The 21,268-nt window shown below is 40.3% G+C and overlaps 1 protein-coding gene across 8 annotated transcripts in view; it reads right to left on the bottom strand.

Moving 5' to 3' along the window:
* The window catches only part of KIAA1109 (KIAA1109 ortholog), a 225,219-nt gene extending 211,546 nt beyond the window's left edge, over positions 1–13,673 (bottom strand). For 7 of the 8 annotated variants that reach the window (XM_030925315.1, XM_030925337.1, XM_030925343.1 and 4 more), the window contains exons 1-2: positions 13,419–13,673; positions 11,912–11,997 (exon numbers count right to left, since the gene is read on the bottom strand). The gene's annotated coding sequence lies outside the window, so the exon portion shown is untranslated. Of the gene's footprint in view, positions 1–11,911; positions 11,998–13,151; positions 13,376–13,418 lie in introns of those variants that run through there. The other variant, XM_030925320.1, reaches the window with a different exon arrangement.
* Positions 13,674–21,268: the final 7,595 nt, after the last annotated feature.

Below are 21,268 nucleotides of genomic sequence, written 5' to 3'. Positions count from 1 at the left end.
GGAAGAGAGAGACAGGAGTCTCAGCGGCCTAGAGCAGGATGTCAGAGCCTGATATGAATAAATTAAGTATCCAATGGCATGATGGACAGGCTTGTGGAGTAGTGGCAGCACCTAAGGGTGTCAAAAACAGAGTGAGATGAGGAGCATACACTTGTAGGAAAGAAGTCAGGCATAGGATGCTGGAGCCTGAGTGGAAGGAGAAGAACATCCATGGCCAGTAGGGGCAGGAGGCGGCACAGGAGAAGCACCCAGCTTAAGGTTTCAGAGGCTGAGAGGAGTGAGAGCCTGAGCAGAGAGAAAAAAGCATCTACTCAGGAAGGCTGACGGGCATAGGGTGTCAGAGCCCAAGAGAAAGGTCACAGATCCAAAAGAGCTAACTAGGGTTTCCATGCAAGAGAACAAGCTGAAAAGTATGTTGGACCAGAAGTAGGATAAGGAAGACACACCTGGGAGATGAAGTAAATAAATATATTAAGGATAATGGGGGCCATTATTACAATGTCTCACTGTTGGAGATATATAAAGGAAGAAAATTAGAATGAAACCTAAAATGGTAGATAAGAACTCGAGCTATGGTTTTCAACACAAATGGATACAGAAATAAATATAGCTGTAAATGTATTTATGTACTATATATGTGCATGCATGTGTTCACTAACAGGTCCTGAGAGCAACACCACCTCAATAAAAAGGAGCAGAAAACTTTGTTTCTAAAAGCCATTTTCTACTGAGAGGAAACAGGGTCCCTTGCAAAAGTGGCTGACTCCACAACTAAGGGACAGAAAGTAAAGATAAGCCTTGTTTTCCAGAAAGGAAAGAAGTACCCAAAGAATGATACAAACATGTCAAAAGGACACAGAAGCCAGCTTAAAGAGGCTCCCACTGGAAAAACCTGGGACAGACTAACATAAAAATAAATGATAGTAATGGATTACTACCCATTTAATAAAACAGGTATCTGAGGCCGGGCGCGGTGGCTCACGCCTGTAATCCCAGCACTTCGGGAGGCCAAGGTGGGCGGATCACGAGGTCAGGAGATGGAGACCATCCTGGCTAACATAGTGAAACCCTGTCTCTACTAAAAATACAAAAAATTAGCCGGGCGTGGTGGCAGGACCCTGTAGTCCCAGCTACTCTGCAGGCTGAGGCAGGAGAATGGCGTGAACCCAGGAAGCAGAGCTTGCAGTGAGCCGAGATAGTGCCACTGCACTCTAGCCTGGGTGACAAAGTGAGACTTCGTCTTAAAAACAAAAAAAAAACAGGTATCTGAGTCCATAGCAATATAATCAAATGTTGATGGTTAACAATATAGTCACATCAAAATAACTCTTCCCCCATCCCAAAAAAAATACTTATTAATGACAAAGGGGAAAAGAGGAACTTGGAGAAAGGCAAGTTAAGTGATCAATGTAAATACCAGCAGCAATAGGATAAGTCAAAACTGTGAGCCTCTTAATAGAAGAACACAGTCTCACTTCTGTGATATTCCTGCCAAAGATGCATATAGCTTGAATCTAATCTAATCAGCGGGAAGAGATTCTGGGGGAAGGAGAAGCAGCAGCAAAACCAGACTTTCACTTTATTTTGGGCACTCACATATTGTTTGTTTTACAACTGGCATGTAATATTTCCATAATTTAAAAAGAAAAAGACAAAGTGATGGTTGGAGAACAGGATGCTGTAGTTGGGAAAACAGCTTTTTTTTTTTTGCCTAAGCACACATTTCTTGGCCTCTCCTTATAACCATGGCCAAGGTATAGGTATCTCCCAATTCCAAAATTCTAACCTAGTCATCTGTAACTCTATAATCACATCTTTCTATGGTTCTTAAATATTTGTATTCTGTAATTAAAATGCAGATACTCACTAAGCAATATCAAACTCAGAGGCCTTCACATAAACTCAGAAATATCAGTTAATACCTTAGTAAGAATTATTTGATATGATAGCCTTGAGTGTAAAATGGAAAGAGGAGTGCCTACAATGTTCTAGAATTGCAGGGAGGGGAGGAGACAGCTACAAATAAGGAAGTGGATACAGAACACTAAAACAAAAGAGATGAGGGAAAGTGAGAAAGAGAAGGCAGTTATTATGGAACAACAGTAGAATCAAAAGATGCTGCTTCAGACTACATTGTTCTAGAAGCATATCACTATATGGATTAAAAGCATAGACTCTATGCTATGCTTCACCTGGGTTCAAATGTCAGTTCTGAAATTATAGCTGTGTGATTGTGGGCAAAATACCTAACCTCTCTGTACTCTGTTTCCTCGTGTGTAAACTGAGGACACCAACAGTACCTATCTCATAGAGTTATAGTGTGAAAACTGGTAAGTTGATATATGTAAAGCATTTAGAACTTCTGGTACATCATAGATACTGAATTGTATATATGTTTGCTATTGGCGGCCAATGCTATTGGTGTCTTGCCCATATACTGTTGGCACTCACCTCTACACAGGAAACCTGCTCATTATGAACACCTGTGACACCCTGCTGAGGGCTGCTTTCTTACTGCAAGGACACACTCAGCTTGCACTCCAGGGACAAACTAGAAATGTCAGAGGGTTAATGTCAATTATGGCTAGGAAGTTGGTGGATTTAACACTCAAATTGTCCTTGCTCTTGGTTTGGGACAACTCCAAGGGTAGTTTATTTGATGTCTGAGAGTCCCCAGTGTGAGTGAGCTCCAGGTGCCCACAGTGGTAACTGCCAGAATAATGCCCTTTATTCACTTCTATCCCTTTCTTTTCTTCCTTCCCCACTCCTACCAGTGTTTCCTATGATCATTTCCCAATAAACTATATTCCCTTGAATCTTTATCCCAGGTTTGTTTCTGGGGAAACCCAAAACAAGGCACTGTGTTATTATCATTTATAACTAGGCCTATCAAATCTAAGGACAATTTTCTTTACAAGAAACATGACTGCGTGCTTTAGAAGAAACCATGAAACCAAATGATTGAAAGCACACAATAGTTAATATACAAGATTTTTAAAATCTCAATCCAGAGCATACATATGTGCAGGAACTAGCTTTTGACAGAAAGAGGAACATTTCTTTTATCAGAACAGGAAGAACATACGAAAGAATGAACCCAAATGCAAGGAGATTCTGTAGAGAAAAAAATGACAGACTCCGATTGCTTCCACATATTTTTAAAGTATGAGTCAAGTTCGTATTTATTTAAAAACATTTTTATTTCATCCTTTTTCTTCTTATTACTCCCAGTTTTTTGTTGTTGTTGTTGTTGTTGTTATAACCCCACTACCTTCTACTGTCCCTTTTCCCCTTCTATTTTTCTTAACATTTAATTTGTGGAATAACAGCTAGCAGAATGATGACCCTAGGGTGACAGCTGAAAGGAATTATGGATGTGAGAACTTTCGTCACCACAGCTTGACCCAAATCCCCCAACTCCATCCCATCGCAGCAAGATTTGATTAACTCAAAGAAGGAGAGTTGGAAAGAACTGGTTGATTACAATGTTCCCAATTCCCATCTGCGAACCTGCCCACAGATACTCAAGAAAGCTCAGTGCACTGGTTAATCCTCTTCCAGGGCTTCATGGCTCCTCTAAAACAAATATCCCATAAGTTGAACAGAACTGTGTGAAATAAGGTTTCCTTTATCAAGCTTAAGCTTGAATATGTACATATAACATTACTTACCACTTGAGAAGACCTAGCTGTGAAGAGCCACAGCTTACCCTGGCACTGTCATGGCAAAGTATATTTGATTTTAATTATTTGGAGCAACACAGAAAGTGTAATATAACCTTTTTTATATGTTTGTGCTTATCCATTCAATAAATATTTATTGGGCTTAAAAATTCTACCACACAACTCAGAAATTCTGAGTATTAAAAGTGTAAGATTTAGAATATTCATAATCTTTAGTAGAATGTCTAACAATATAAAAAATTCTAAATAAATGCTGCCTGAATGACTACCTGTCTCTTAGTACTTATCACATTGTATTGTAATTATCGATTTAGAAATTTACCTCCCCCACTAATGGCTGCTCCTTAAGGATGAGCAGAACTCATTTGGGTATCCAATACCCAACAAAGTTCCTGGCACTGAGCAGTCTTTCAATAAATATTTGCTTCATAAATGAATGAAATAAATGCATCGTTATAAAAAATACATCATTATGAGCTATTATCAAAGACAGGCAAGTATTTCCAATGTATTCAGGGCCAAAGACACTCCTAAATGATCTTTCATACCCTCAAGAAAATTTGGTTCTCTGGTTGGGTGTTGTGGCTTACGCGTGTAATCCCAGCACTTTGGGAGGCTGAAGTGGGTGGATCACTTGAGCCCAGGAGAACAGCCTGGGTAACATGGTGAAACCCCGTCTCTACAAAAAAATATAAAAATTAGCTGGGTGTGGTGGCAAGCACCTGTAGTTCCACCTACTGGAGAGGCTGAGATGGGAAGGGCACTTAAGCCTGGAAGGTCAAGGCTACAGTGAGCTATGATTGCGCCACTGCATAACAGCCTGGGTGATAGAGCAAGACCCTGTCTCAAAAAAAAAAGAAAAGAAAAAAGAAAAACTGGTTCTCATTTGCTAGAGCTAAGAAGAGATCTCGGCCGGGCGCGGTGGCTCAAGCCTGTAATCCCAGCGCTTTGGGAGGCCGAGACGGGCGGATCACGAGGTCAGAAGATCGAGACCATCCTGGCTAACATGGTGAAACCCCGTCTCTACTAAAAAATACAAAAAACTAGCCGGGTGAGGTGGCGGGCGCCTGTAGTCCCAGCTACTCGGGAGGCTGAGGCAGGAGAATGGCGTAAACCCGGGAGGCGGAGCTTGCAGTGAGCTGAGATCCGGCCACTGCACTACAGCCCGGGCGACAGAGCGAGACTCCGTCTCAAAAAAAAAAAAAAAAAAAGAAGAGATCTCAATACAGTATTTCTTGCCCACCCCCTACAACCGGCCTGCCAAAAAAAAGTAAAGAAACAGAATATTCAATATTTTAACAACCCAATTCCAAAGAGAACAAAAATGGAAAAAAAAAAATTTAATCATACCCAAATCCCTCATGCAACAATGAAATCACAATCTTTGGACCTAAGCTATTCACAAATCTTCAGACCATTATATTAAAGTCTTCTGGATTTAATCATAGTTTTTTAAGGGTTAGAAAATAAACCAACTTTAGAGCTCTCCTTTGAACTCCACCAACATACACTCTCTTCATCACCAAGATTAAGTACCTGTTAGCACATAGCACCATTACTGTATACAAGAAATTCTGTGAATTATGTACTCTGTACAATCACATTTCTATATTGCTTTCTACATTTACTGATCAATATTAAATGTTGCAGAGCAAACGCTTAACTTGAAAACTTTTAACTGTTTGGTTTCTGCACATATGTAACAAATTATCTTTAGATAATTTGTGTAGGGTTACCAAGTTTAAAGACATTTATCTCCTCCTTAACAATTAAAACACCAAGTCATTGATCCAAATAGCTCAGTAGATACCAAAACAAAAGACCTGCCTGAATAGATTGTTTATCTTTCCCATGGCCTAAGGAGATCCCAAAACAAAAGTAAAATACAAATCAGATCATACAACATTTTTATTCAAAATAAAGTTTCAAGGAGTGTTTAATTCATGTAAACTATTTCTAAAGTGACAAAAATGATCAAAGCACTAACCAAGCCTCAGGTAGATGGCCTGGAACTAATGACTTTGTCAAGTTCCTTCCAACTTTATGATGCTACACAGATAAAGTATACAAAATATGTGTCTACAGCAATTGAATATCTCACTTAAAATAATTATGTAAACTTTATACATTTAAGATAGTATTGGAATGTATAAAAAGGTTGGCATTACCCATTACATGTACAGTGATTTGTAGGGCCCTCTCTGCTTAAAAATTGTTCCCATCATGATACAACAAGGCCTAAAATTACACCATCCATTTACTTAAATAGAATGCTAACCAATACTTTTACGAATGCAAAGATATCTTAATGGGATTTCAATAATACCTACCATTCATGATTACCATGTGGCATTAGTGTAAATTGATTCATTAGAGTGCTTTTCTCATTCAGAAGCAGGACGTATGAATATCCCAAAAAGCCTAAGATTCCTAAAGATGGGGAAAATCTTCAAAACGAGATGGGCAACAAATGCAAACTTAGCCTCCTTAACAATTCTGGCCAAGGTCAGCATCTTTGTGCACATAAATCGAAATTATATAATGTCCTATTCTGTTTATTCAAATGCAGACAAAATAAACAATTATCCTCTTAGGTAAAATAGATTAGGTATAATCCTTACTACCTAGGAAGGGTCACTCCAGGTCCTTTTCAGTCCCAGGATTCAATACACAACACAATTTCACCTGTTAACTAGTTCTGAAGCCCAACAGAATTATGTGGTAAAATAACATTCAATCAGAAATGATAGAAATTGTCTGTTATCTTAGAAATAGAGTAGGCTTTAAAACCAGGTTTGAAATGGAAAGCTGGCTTCATCCCTTTTATACTTTTGTTAGCTGTGAGCAAGCTACTGAATCTCTTTGAGCCTGTTTCCAATAGTAGGATGGTCATCTCTTCCTTGAAGAGATGCTGAAGGTATTAAAAACATAAAGCAAACATAAAATTCATTGCACAGCACTTGACAAAAAATATTATAGCAGTAGTAGCTAAGCTACTTTTATTAATATTCTTAATGAAAAAAATCAATTCAACAAAAAAAGTGAAAGCTAAAAAACAATAAAGTGCACGGCAGTAAACGATTAAAATGTATTTCATTCCTTACAATAAGTAAAAAAAAATTGTTTTTTTTTCTTTTTTAGAGACGTAGTCTCTCTCTGTCGCCTAGGCTGGAGTGCAGTGGCACGATCTGGCTAACTGCAACCTCCGCCTCCCGGGTCCAAGCAATTCTCCTGCCTCAGTCTCCCGAGTGGCTCGGACCACAGGCGCCCACCACCATGTCCGGCTAATTTTTTGTATTTTTAGTAGAGACAGGGTTTCACTGTGTTAGCCAGGATGGTCTTGATCTCCTGACCTGGTGATCCACCTGCCTCAGCCTCCCAACGTGCTGGGATTACAGGCATGAGCCACTGTGCCCAGCCGAAAAACATTTAATAACAGAATTTATATTTATAACAAAAAGAAATTAGTTGCCACAAATAACAATCAATAAAGTACCAATATTAATAACATAGTTCCACAAGTACTAGTTAGCATGATTCTTAGAAGCAAATCAAATACCAGGCAAAATAAATATTCAGGTATGGCGACTGATGATCCAAACACTATAAATCAGCAAACGAAACAAACATAATTTTTAATATCATAATCTATGCTACAAAAATGATTCTTCATGTTTATATATGGAAGAACTCCCAACATCTAAGAAGTCATATCATCCAACCAAAAATGCTGTATTTTACCAAACCTCACCTCCATAGTCAGAAATTTATGCTAGTTCACCTAAATACTTATCAAAATAATTTTTTCAAAAACTTTTTTTTTTTCCAGTCTCGCTGTGTCACCCAGTCTGGAGTACAGTGGCACAATCTCGGCTCAGTGCAAGCCCCTCCTCCCGGGTTCATGCCATTCTCCTGCCTCAGCCTCCCGAGTAGCTGGGACTACAGGTGCCCACCACCACACCCGGCTAATTTTGTTTTCATATTTTTAGTAAAGACAGGGTTTCACCGTGTTAGCCAGGATGGTCTCGATCTGTTGACCCTGTAATCCGCCCGCCTCAGCCTCCCAAAGTGCTGGTATTACAGGCATGAGCCACTGTGCCCGGCCTCAAAAACTTAAAAAGCTGTAGAAAACGTATCAACTAAGAGAATAGAGACAGCTAACTACAATCTCTCCAAATCTAGAAGAAATCATGACTTTTAAGTATTATCTACTTTTAATAGTAATACTTTAGTGGTAATTACTACCTTCAGCATACTCCTTAATATGGTTGAGCGATACAAAGAGATCAATAGAAATTACCATGAATGAAAGGGTTAGTCTCCATACCATAAATTAATTAGTTATAGGGCTTCATTTATGCTTTTTCATATTGGCTGACAAACATATTCTGTAAGTTTCTTTTAATCAACAATTCAATTTCTCACTTCCATGTGTATTTAAAATATTTTAAAACACTAAATAACACTAAAATGCTAGCATCAACAAAGAAAAATTCTAAAGGATTTTTTGAAATAAAACTATTTCTTTTTTCCTATGTAGCATTTAGGCTTTTCTTATATCTTCCAGTCTTAAGCCACTTGGGTCAGGAACCCTCACCTGATACATACTCAAACCACCCACCCAAAAAAACAGGGACTTGGGAGACAGGGACGGGGAAAATGGTCACATGTGTTTACCAACACTCTCATCAGATCAAGTTCAAAGAAAATATTTTTTTAATTAGAGTGTTGCTAGGGAGAGAGCCAAATGGATCCACACAATAGCCAATTCCTGTGAACCAAGAAAATTACTATAATTGAAATTAAACTTTTATGTGACTATGACAAAAAAAGCTGTTGGTCTCCATCCAGCAGCTAAACTAGTGAGCCATCATGGAATTAAACCCTCCAGCCCCAGTTGAGCCCCTAGATCGGGGTCCCCAACCCCCAAGCCACAGACTGCTACTAGTCTGTGGCCTGGTAGCAACTAGACCACACAGCCGGAGGTGAGTGAGGATTACCACCTGAGCTCTGCCTCCTGTCAGATCAGTGGGTGGCATTATTCTCATAGGGGTGCAAACCCAGCTGTGAACTGCACCTGCGAGGGATTTAGGTTGTGCACGCCTTAAGAGAATTTAATGCCTGATGATCTGAGGTGGAAGAGCTTCATCCTGAAACCATCCCCCCATCAACCCCACCCATCGGGTGCATGGAAAAATTGTCTTCTACGAAACTGGTCCCTAGTGCCAAAAAGGTTGAGAACCACTACCCTAGATAACTGAAGTCCCAGCCTACATCTTTGCTGCATCCTCCTCAAAGACCCTGAGCCAGAAGCACCCAGTTTAGTAATTCCCAAATTTTTGATCCACAGAAATTGAGATAATAAATGTTTATCAGTTTAAACCCCTAAGTTCTGGGACAATTTGTTATTTAGCCACAGGTACTAATACAAAGTATGAGAAGGGTAATTTTGCAAGAGATCTTCAAGGTATCTCTAACTTGATGATTCATATATGTCATCTTAAGCTAAACCACCTCCCTCTCCTCCTCCTCCTCCCTACCAAAAGATCAGGAGTCAGCAATGCCACACCAAGAAGGCTACTGATAACAAGAGTGAACTCTTTCCTCTTTCTACGATAAGTCCGAGTCTCCTGCATAAACTTTGTAGAGTAACCCTTTACCCTGCCTCCTACAAATTTATCTGTATACATAATCATCATCACCTCCTTCCTTCCCTTCCTTCCTGTCTCAGTAGAAGTCTATCTAAAGTACCCTTGACCTGAACCCTTGCATTACATCCTTTCCAGTTTGTTTAGGGACTTTGCTTCACCAATTATTTTGCCTCATTCCTTTATCTTCCGATTTTCTTTCTGATGACTCTTTATCTTCAGCAAATAAACGTGTGCTTATATCCCTTCTACTTTAAAAAACAAAAACGTTCTCTCAAACTCATAGCTTTAGCTATATCCTTTTCTACTCCATTTACAACTAAACTTTCTGAAATAGTAAATGACATTAGCTATTTCAACATTCATATTCCTTACCCAGTGTGAATTCGCTTCACTTGTAAAACTGCTCTTGCTCAGGTCATCAACAATTTCTTAAGTGATATGTCCAATGGATACTTTAGTTGTCCTCATCTTATTTGATATCTATAGATGTCTAATATTCATTCCTTTTCTCTAAACTTGGTTCTTCCACTGACTTTTGTGACTCCCTTGCCCAATCTTACTTCCCTGTCCACTCCTTTGAGGTATATTTTTCTTCAGCCTCACCCTTAAATGCTGTTGTTCTCCATCCTCATTTCTCTTCTAGTTTCACTCTACATTTTCCCATGAGTGATTTCATCCATTGCCATTGCTTTTAACTATCTTTAAATTGTGACTCCAAAATTTACATCTCAAGCTGGGTATTCTGCTTAACTCAGATCCATATATACAACTGCCTAATGACATTTCTTAGAAGTCACAGATGCCTCAGATTTAATGGATCAAACGGAACTCATCTCCTCCAATCATGTTCCCCAATCTACTGCTCTTCCTATACGTCCTACCTCAGTAAAGGGCCCCAGAATCTACTCAGTTTCCCAAACCAGAGAATTCATTCTAAGCATCCCAAAAGTATTTATTAAACATTAATATATGCATAAAGATGATAGTGGCTAGAAATTACCTGACTTCATTTTCCCTCATACCCACTAAATCCTATCCATCTACCTCCTTTACATCTATTAAATCCATCTCCATTTCTTAATTCCAATTTGCACTGTAGTTCTCATTTCCCACCTGGATAATTATAATAGCCTCTAACTGGTCACCAGTTTTCAAAGCTCACCTCCCTCCAATTCATCACCTAAACAGTTCCCTATCTGACCATGTATCTTCTATATAAGTTCCTCAAATTTTTCTCAAATTAAAAAATTAATTTTGCTAAGTTCCCACAAAAATTAAAAATTCTGTCACTATCTTTAATATGAAATACAGTATGCTAAAATAAAGTCTACAAAAATCCTAGTTTCACCAGGCACAGTGGCTCACACCTGTAAACCCACCACTTAGGGAAGCCGAGGTGGGTGGATCACTTGAGGTCAGGAGTTCGAGACAAGCCTGGACAACATGGTGAAACCCTGTCTCTACTAAAAATACAAAAATTGGCCAGGCGGTGTGGCATATGCCTGTAATCCTGGCTACTCAGGAGCTTGAGGCATGAGAATTACTTGAACCCAGGAGGCACAGGTTGCAGTGAGAAGAGATTGCACCACTGCACTCCAGCCTGGGAGGCGGAGTGAAATTGTGTCTCAAAAAACAAACAAAAAAAAAAAAACACTAGTTTCCCACTGTACATTAAGACAGCACTCATACAGAATCCTGCTTTACCAACTAAAATAATATGAAATTTTTTATTATAAATACACTTACTATATGAGTAATGCTCACTTCCTACTCTTCTACATAAACCAAAAACATATTTGCTTATCAAATAAAGAAAATATATCAGTTCACAAAAATGTTACCTTCTAAGAGAAAATGCACTACTGTAGTGCTCTCCAGGGCCATGAAGACCATTACTCTATTACCAGAAGCCTGGATGTGTGACACATGATACTCAATAGCTAGTTATGAAATGAATTACAATGCTTCTTAATCACCTCTGATCATGTCTTCTATTATTCTCTGTAGAACTCATAAAAAAAAATATACTTTTCAGCCATACACAATATTCTATGAAAAACAAACCAAAAGTCAACCACTTTTCTTCATTTTCTCAACTTCTTATTAAAAACACTTTACAAACATAGGCAGATTAAAGAGCAGGCCAAAGAGAGAACAGAATTTTGACACCTGTGAAGCAAAGGATTTCCTTGCTTTCTCCTGCCAATGCACAGGTTGAGCACATGACTTAATTGTCAATCAGGTATCAATAGCTCAAAAGTCAAGTAAAATTATTAACAGGTTACATTACATATCACCACCACCCCACCCCCATTCCCCAGCAATACAGGCAGATTAAACCACAACTGAAGCAGAAAGTCAGAAGACCTAGCTACTTGGGAGGCTGAGGCAGAAGAATGGCATGAACCCGGGAGGCGGAGCTTGCAGTGAGCCGAGATGGCGCCACTGCACTCCAGCCTGGGCGACAGAGAGAGCGAGACTCCGTCTCAAAAAAAAAAAAAAAAAGAAAGTCAGAAGATTTTTCTCTGAGCTTTAACTGAAAATTGACCTTTTTAAAACTTAGCCAAAAATACTTACCCACGTTTTTTTTCCAGAGTTTGCAACGTTCTGTTTTTCCTTCTCCTTTTCTTCAGAAGGCCTTTCTGCAGTGTTTCATCTTAAACCTGAAAAGAATGACATTTTAACCAATTATACAAGGTATTCTGGTTTTATGGGCAGCATAACTATTTCTGATTATATGATTTGGTTACTTAATCATGCACAAACAGGAGGAAACTCTTTTAGTCCAATATTACGTTTCCTTGTTTAAAGTTTCCAAACAAGAAATACGCCTAAGTACAAAATAAGACTACAACTTCCAAATTAAAGCCTTCCAAAGGTCCCAAAACCACTGTACTTAAGAGCATGAGTTTAGTAATCCAAACTTCCTAGAGATCAAATCCTATGTTTAAAACATACTCAAAATGTGACATTGAAAAAGTTTCTCTCAAACTGTTGGGTCCTTGCTGGCAGAAACAGTGCCATAATGTCCTTCCTGGCATACTTTTTATCAAATGAAAATCTTGCAAAATCACAGGGTGTTTGGGAGTTGGTATGGCATACTGACTAAGGGACTGCAAACGAATCAGATTACCTGGTTTCAGTCACAGCTCTGACTTTGAACATGTTACTTTGTAGGTCTATTCTGTTCTTTCATCTAGAAAATGGGAATAGTAGACTTTACATTATAGGATTGTTACGATTAAAGGTGATAATATATGCACATAATTATATGTAACACTCAAGAGTTACAAAACAAAGTATTCTGGGTATTCATCTATTTTTATACTTTGTATATTTAACTTGGAATAAAACAACTTCATTGCTATGCACAGGGTGAAAGCAGCAACCACTAAACTGGTTGAAACTTACAGGCGCTTAGATTCCCTTAAAGAGGAAATTTACATGAACTTTTACCTTTAACAAACGTCAACACTAAGGCCAAGAGGAAGGTAAAAAAACGACAACAACAAATACTCTCCGGAAGGAAAATCAACTTCTCTTCACCTTCCTTTGACCAATAGGAAATTCTGCTGAAACGTACTCTTCCAGGGTGCAGTGCAGCAAGCACCAATTCAGAATACAAAACACATCAATCCTGGAGAAGAAAGCGGGGGTTGTTCCAAGGTTTCCCCACCCTCGGTCAACCGACCCTATATTAAGCAGCATGGGGTCTACCACAACCCAGTGCAGCTAGCAAGGCTGAAGTCCGAGCCTGCGGGTGCACGGTCCTGGTCCTTCCCGCCGAGTCCACACACCAGCAAGTGGAGCACCTTACCATCACCCACAGGAACCGCTCCTGCATCCAAGTCCCCAGCCATCCGACTGTCACGGCCCTTCCAGACTTTCCCACTGACCTCCAACCCCCGGTCTATAGGTGCCAGCGCTGCAGGTAAGGATGGCAAAGGAATACGACAGAGTCGCCGCCGCAGCAGGCAGCCACGACGAAGCCAAAGCTCTCGGACTCCAACCAGGTTGAGTTCCAGAGACACTGGAAAAAGGGGCTGACGACTTCAATCCCGCCTGGCCCGGCCCATCCCCTCACCTGGGCGTGTGCCACTGCAGCCCGAAATCCCTCTGGCCTCTCTGCGGGGAACGCCAGGGGCCTTGGGCGGCGGCAGGGGCGGCGGCAGCAGCAGCACCGAGCCGGATGCAGTCTATGAAGCTCTGCCGGTGCCCACACCCTCTAGCCCCGCCGCCCGGGCCCGCCGCCCCGGTCCAGACCCTGACCGCAGCCACCGACACCCAAGGGGGCGGAGGAGGAGGGGAGGGGTCCCAACAGCGGCCGGGCGGCACTGCGCCTGCGTCAGGCAGTAACGTCACACGCCAGCGTCGCCGGCGCCTCGAGGTACGCCACTCAAGCCCTGCCCAGGAATCCGAAGGCGTCCCGCCCCATTTCCTCCTCCCCGAGCTGCAGACGGAGCCAGAACCCTGAATTTGAAAGTCACTTTGTTACCCTAACAATCCAAAGGAAAAGTTAGTGCTTTCCTGATACCAGGAGACAGATAAGCCTACTTAGGAGAAGGAGACTAACGAAAAAGGAGCTTCGGATGGGTGTATGACGTGAACTGAGTCCCTACGAAATAGAAGTGCTTTTATGACGTGATCAATAAGGAAGCTCGATTGTGTGAAATGCTGCCACGCTGAATCTCTCAACTAAGACTATTATTATGTTGATGATATTAATGAAAAGTAATTTGCTGCTCTCTTTGAAGAGAAAGGCTCTTAATATTATTTAGCGGGTCAACCAAGGCAAACGATTTCTTGGGATTAGAGGCATGTCGCAGATATTTATCTGTGCACCTGTTATGTACAAACTATCAGGGAGAGAAAAGTGGAAAACACTAGTATACTAGCAATAGTAAACAATGTTTAGCAGGGCTTGTTGACTAATCCTCCCAAAATCCTTTAAGACTATTCTCATCCCCATTTATCTCCATTTCACAAATTGAAAAACTAAGACACAGGTTAAATAACTTGCTAGAGAACCAGGGTTCGGACCCAAGAAATGTGGCTCCAAAGTATTACTGTATACTGCCCCTCAAGTTCTATATGTCTAAATTTCTAGTTCTGACTTCCTTCCGGAGCTGAGGTACTTACTACAACCTTAGTATTTCCACGTGGCAGTTCCACTCTCACCTCAAAAGGAACAGATATGAAACCAAATTTAAGATAATGCCAGAAAACACATGAGATACCGCAATTAACTGTTATTGCATATAAGGAAATAGAGGCCCAGACCGAAGTGGTTTATGGAAGGACTGGATGAAAACTAAAAGAAGAAAAGCATGCACTGTGTTAGTTACTTCCTCCTGCTACCTGGACACTGGCCTTATGTAAATTAACTCTTTAGAATTTATTTCTGCCCCTCTGCAAAGAAATTAATTTCAATTGTCTTTTTCAACATGTGGAAGATTTCTAGTCATTCTTAATCTTTGTTCTCTAATAAGGGAACCCCCACAAGGATTCAAATTTGCTACAGCCAAACTTTGGACTTTGCCGAAGAAGGACATTGTGCAAGTACAAGTTCTCTGGACTAGAAATTACCTAGAGATGGTTCAAGTTTCCCAAATCAAAAACTAAACTGAAACTAAGTTGCACTGTAGCTGAGGGGAGAGGAGAGAAGGAAGTTCACTATGGCCTTTCTGTAACCATGTGAAGGGACTGTGGGAATCTGGAAGTTTCTGCCTCAACTTCCTTTCCATCCCTATGATCAAGAGTCACCCTATAACTACAGCTATGCATTAGGTGACATTGTATAAATGAATTATTTATTTTAGAAACCTCTATTCTAAAGGCCTTTAGTCTTGTGAAAATCAATATACTCTCTGACATTTCATATGGCTCACTAAATTTGCACAGCAAGGCTTACTGCCTTCAGTCTCTCACCTACTTTTCATTTTTCTCTAGCATGTCATTAAAGTAAGGATCCCAAAGAAACTGCCTCCATTGAATCCAATAAGAATTTCTCTAATGACGAAAGCCCTCAAATGATTGTTTATATCTTACTTTTTATTTGAAATAATTATAGATTCACAGAAAGTTGCAAAGATAATACAGAATGGTCCATGTACCCTTCACCCAATTTCCCCCATAGTAACATCTTGTGTAATTATAGTACAGTAAGAAAACCAGGAATCTGACATTGGTACATTGTCTGTATATAGCTCTATTTCATTTTATCGTGTGTAATTCCATGTAACTATCACTATAAACAATACAGACCTCACCACAAAGATCTCCCTCTTACTACCCCTTTATAGATGCACCCACCTCCCTCCCCATATAACAACTCTAACTCTTGGCAACCACTAATCTGTCTTCCATCTTTGTAATTTTGTCATTTTGAGGATGTTATATAAATGAAAGAGTACAGTGTGTAACCTTTAGGGACAGGGTTTTTTTCACTCTACATAATTCTCTTGAACTCTATCCAAATTGTCATCTATATCAATAAGTGTGATCTTTTGATTGCTGAGTAGTATTCCAACATATGGATGTTCCACAGTCTAATCATTCACCCATTGGGGAACATTTTGTTGTTTTCAGTTTGATGCTATTACAAATAAAGCTACTATAAACAATTTTGTACAGGTTTGTTTGTGTGGTCTAGTGATTTTTTAAAAAGGAAAACAACACAGGAAATTTTGGCCACTGAAAAGCTCTATTTTTTAAACTTCTATTTTAAGTTCAAGGGTGCATGTGCAGGCTTGTTACATAGGTAAACTTGTGGTGTCGTGGGGGTTTGTTGTATAGATCATTTTATCACCCAGGTATTAAGCCTAGTACCTATTAGTTAGTTTTCTTGATCCTCTCCCTCATCCACCTTCACCCTCCCATAGCCACCAGTGTGTGTTTTTCCCTTCTGTTTGTCCATGTGTTCTCTTCATTTAGTTCCCACTTATAAGTGAGAACATGCAGTGTTTGATTTTCTGTTCCTGCATTAGTTTGCTAAGGATAATGGCCTCTGGCTCTATCCATGTCCCTGCAAAGGACATGATCTCATTCTTTTTATGGCTGTATAGTATTACGTAGTATATATGTACCACATTTTCTTTATCCAGACTATTATTAATAGGCATTTAGGTAGATTCTATGTCTTTGCTATTGTGAATAATGCTGTAAATGAAGATACATATGCATGTGTCTTTATAATAGAATGATTTATATTCCTTTGGTTATATACCCAGTAATGGGATTGCTCAGTCAAATGGTATTTCTATCTCTAGGTCTTTGAGGAATTGCCACACTGTCTTCCACAATAGTTGGACTAATTTACACTCCCACCAACAGTGTATAAATGTTCCTTTTTCTCTGCAACCTCACCAGCACCTGTTATTTTTTTTTTACTTTTTAGTAATAGCCATTTTGAGTGATGTGATTTTGATTTGCATTTGTGGTTTTGATTTGCATTTCTCTAGTGATCAATGATGTTGAGCTTTCTCATATCATTGTTGGTTGCATGTATTTCTGCTTTTGAGAAGTGTCTGTTCATGTCTTTTGCCCACTTTCTAATGGGCTTGTTTTTTTCTTGTAAATTTAAGTTCTTTATAAAGGCTGGATATTAGACATTTGTCGGATGCATAGTTTACAAAAATTTTCTCCCATTCTGTAGGTTGTCTATTTACTCTGTTGATAGTTTCATTTGCCCTGCACAAGCTCATTAGTTTAATTAGCTCCCAATTGTCAACTTTTGCTTTCATTGCAATTGCTTTTGGCATCTTCTTCATGAAATCTTTGCCTGTACCTATTTCCTGAATGGTATTGCTTTGGTTGTCTTCCAGGATTTGTGTAGTCTTGGGTTTTACATTTAAGTCTTTAGTCCATCTTGAGTTAATTTTTGTATATGGTATAAGGAGAGGGACCAGTTTCAATCTTCTGCATATAGCTAGCCAGTTTTACCAGCACCATTTATTGAACGGGGAATCCTTTCCCCATAGAACACTATATTTTTAAGGTGGGCCCAAGGTGAAAAGGTGAAGTTTATCTATTTGAGCTCTCTTTTTTCTCCCTTGGTCCTCTTATTTTCCATTCAGAGGTTTACACACAAAGGTCGGCTTCTGAGTCAAATTAAATAAGGCTCTCATGTCCTCCCTGAAGTTATCCTCCATACATACCTCTTTCTGCCCCTATAAAGTTCACTTTTTTTTTTCTTTTTGAGATGAAGTCTCGCTCTTGTCCCCTGGGCTGGAGTGCAATGGCGCGATCTCGGCTCACTGCAACTTCCACCTCCCAGGTTCAAGCAATTCTCCTGCCTCAACCCCCCTAGTAGCTTGGATTGCAGGTGCCTACCACCACACCCAGCTAATTTTTTTTTGTATTTTTAGTAGAGACGGGGGTTTCACCATGTTGGCCAGGCTGGTCTCGAACTCCTGACCTGAGGTGATCCGCCTGTCTCAGCCTCCCAAAGTGCTGAGATTACAGGCGTGAGCTACTGTGCCCAGCCTAAATTTCACTTTTATATAAAGCCCTAAAAATGAATCAATGAAGACAAAAATCTTCAAGTTTAAAGAGATCGAATGTAATAAATTTCTAACTGTATAATTTCAGACACAATAAAAGGATTATTTAGAGATAAAATAGATTGCTTTCAAAATACAAAAGTAGCCACCAAATTAGCCAAGATTTAGCGGCTTTCTATTTACACTGATATTTTCACCATGAAAATGTTCTATACTAGAGTAAAAGAAAATGTGTTTCAAACATGCAGTAAATAAAAACAGTAACCATTTATTAAACATATATGACATTTTGTAATGTGTGCATATATTACTGATTCTAAAGTGAAATAACATAGTTTGATGACATTAACTATCTTTTCCTTTGGCTCTCCCTTCAATGTATACTTTCTCTCTCTACACCTAATATGAATTGGCACTTCTTTTAGGTTGTCATAACAAAACACCACAGATCAGATGTTTTAAACAACAGAAATTTATTTTCTCATAGTTCTGGGAGCTGAAAGTCCAAGAACAAGGTGTCAGGAGGTTCAGTTTCTCCTGAGGTCTCTCTCCTTGGTTTGCAGATATCCATCTTCTTCCTGTGTCTTCACATCATCCTTTCTCTGTGTAGTCACATCCCTCCTATCTCACTATGTATCATAATCTCCTCTTGAAAGAAGGACTGTCAGCAAAGCGAGTTGCTATGCTGGCTTCAATCTAATGCTTCGGTGGCAGCAAGATGCTGGCAGAACTCCAGTCTTATACTCTTCCTGGGTTTTTTTTTTTTTTTTTTTTTTTTTTTGTATTCAGCAAGAAAGATCAAGGATCTCGTCACACTGACTTCTGATTCATTGACTGCTTTTGAGTCTCATGCTTATTCTCAATCCAATTGCAGTGGTAGTGAGAACTGAGATAAGGTTGCTCACTGTAGGCCTTAGACATGCACTCTACCTCCAGAATCACAGCTAGTGCCAACTATTATGTTATCAATAAAGTGTGTATCACAATAATTTCCAATTTTTCTGTTTCGAAATATCTTTTTTTTTCATACTAGACTGTAAATTATCTGAGGAAGGAATTATGTCTTACAGATCTTTGTATTTAGGCCTAGCAGTGAGTCTTGCATAAGGTAAACATTCAATAAATGGTTATTAAATAAAGGAAGGAAGAAACAATTAGCTTCAGATAATTTAACGTTATATTAAAATAAACTTGTTAAAGAATGTTTAAAAACCAATAAATTTCCCACCTTGCATTTCAGTGTGAACTACCACACACTTTATTTGAATTTCCATTAAATGAACCATACTTTAAAAGTAAAGTTACCAGTCGGGCGTGATGGCTCACACCTGTAATCCCAGCACTTTGGGAGGAAAAGGCAGGCAGGCAGGCAGATCACAAGGTCAGGAGACCAAGACCATCCTGGCCAACACGGTGAAACCCCATCTCTACCAAAAAAAATACAAAAAACTAGCCAGGCTAAGTGGTGGGCGCCTGTAGTCCCAGCTACTTGGGAGGCTGAGGCAGGAGAATGGCGTAAACCCATGAGGCGGAGCTTGCAGTGAGCTGAGATCCGGCCACTGTACTCCAGCCCGGGCGACAGAGCGAGACTCCATCTCAAAAAAAAAAAAAAAAAAAAAAAAAAAAAAAAAAAAATTAGCCGGGTGTGGTGGCAGGCATCTGTAGTCCCAGCTACTCAGGAGGCTGAGGCAGGAGAATGCTGTGAACCTAGGAGGCAGAGCTTGTAGTAAGCTGAGATCGTGCCACTGCACTCCAGCCTGGGCAACAGAGTGAGACTCTGTCTCAAAAAAAAAAAAAAGAAAAAGAAAAAGTAAAGTTACCATCATCTAGTGCTTGCAGTTACTGCCTATACCTCTCAACTTAAAATATGGTGCAATAATTCAACATCTGTTATATTTAAAGGACATTACATTTTTGACTAACACTGTATATTCATATTTGCTGAGTGAAATAATCATTATAACAACTGCTACTGTTAGTACACATTGAGTGGAAGAGGAGTGTGGTAAGAAGGCTGAATAAAATCCTCCAGTGATCATTCCCCATTCAGGAACACCAGAACTGTCCACGCAAGAAAGCACCTTCGTAAAAAACAAAAATCAGGTGAGTGATCACAGTATCTGATTTTAACATCGTATTAAGGAAAGAACACTGAAGACGGTAGAAAAGACAGTCTTGAATTGATGAAACTACCCCTCCCCCATCTCCTGGAAAGACGATCTGTATACTTGGGGAAGGAGAGCACAGTGACTGTGGGACTTCACTTTGGAATTCAGTGCTACCCTATCACAGTGGAAAGCAACACAGGGCAGAAATCAGCTGATGTCCAGCTGAGCATTTAGACCAGCCCTAGCCAGAGTTGAATTGTCCATCCCAGCGGCCAGAATCTGAGTTTCAGCAAGCCTCTCCACCATTGGCTTAAGTGCTCTGGAGTCCTAAATAAACTTAATAGGCAGTCTAGGCCAGAGGGACAGCAATTACTGGGCAAGTCCTGGTGCTATGCTACACTCTGAGCCCGTGGACTTGGGGTGCTTGCATCGTACTGAGACAACAGCTGAGGAGGCCAAGAGAGTGCTTGTGTCAACCTTCCCCAATCCCAGGCAGTGCAGCTTGCAGCTCCAGGAGATTTTCTTTCCTTCCACTTGAGGAGAGGACAGGAGAAAGTAAAGAGGACTTTGTCTTGCAACTTGGATACCAGTTCAGCCACAGTAGAATATGGCACAGGCAGTCTTGAAGTCCCCATTCTAGGCTGTAGCCCCAGGGTGGCATAATAGATACACCCTGAGCCAGAAGGAAACCTGCTGTCTTGAAGGAAGGACCCAGTCCTGGCAGGATTCATCACCTGCTAGCTAAAGAGTTCTTCGGTCTTGAATAAACAACAGTAATAATAAGATAGTACTCACGGAGGGTCTTGGGTGAGACTCAGAGACATGCTGGCTTTAGTGTGACCCAGTACATTCCCAGCTGTGGTGGACATGGAGAGAGACACCTCCTTGAGGAAAGGAGGGGGAAGAATAAAGGGGACTTTGTCTTGTAGTTCAGGTACCAGGTTGGCCACAGTGGGGTAGAGCACCAGGCAACCTCCTGTGGTCCCCAATTCCAGGCTTTGGCTCCTGAGCAGCATTTCTGGACCTGCCCTGGACCAGAAGGGAGCCTGCTGCCCTGAAGGGAGAGACCCATGGCAGCATTCACCATAAGCTGACTGAAGAGTTCTTGGGCCTTTAGTCAATATCAGAGGTAGCCAGGTAGTACTTGTCATGGGCCTGGGGTGGTGGTAGCCATGAGAAGAGTCTTCTTCTGGATGAGGAAAGGGAGAAAAAAGTGGGAAGGGCTTTGTCTTGTGTCTTGAGTGCCAGCTCATCTGCAGTCGAATAGAACACCAAGTAGCTTCCCAAGGTTCCTGACTCTAGAGCCTGGCTCAAGATGACATTTC

Source organism: Rhinopithecus roxellana, chromosome 2, assembly GCF_007565055.1.
Source record: "Rhinopithecus roxellana isolate Shanxi Qingling chromosome 2, ASM756505v1, whole genome shotgun sequence".
Taxonomy (NCBI): Eukaryota; Metazoa; Chordata; class Mammalia; order Primates; family Cercopithecidae; genus Rhinopithecus; species Rhinopithecus roxellana.
The sequence above is the reverse complement of the archived record's forward strand: the minus strand, read 5'-3'. Positions and strand labels throughout refer to the sequence as shown.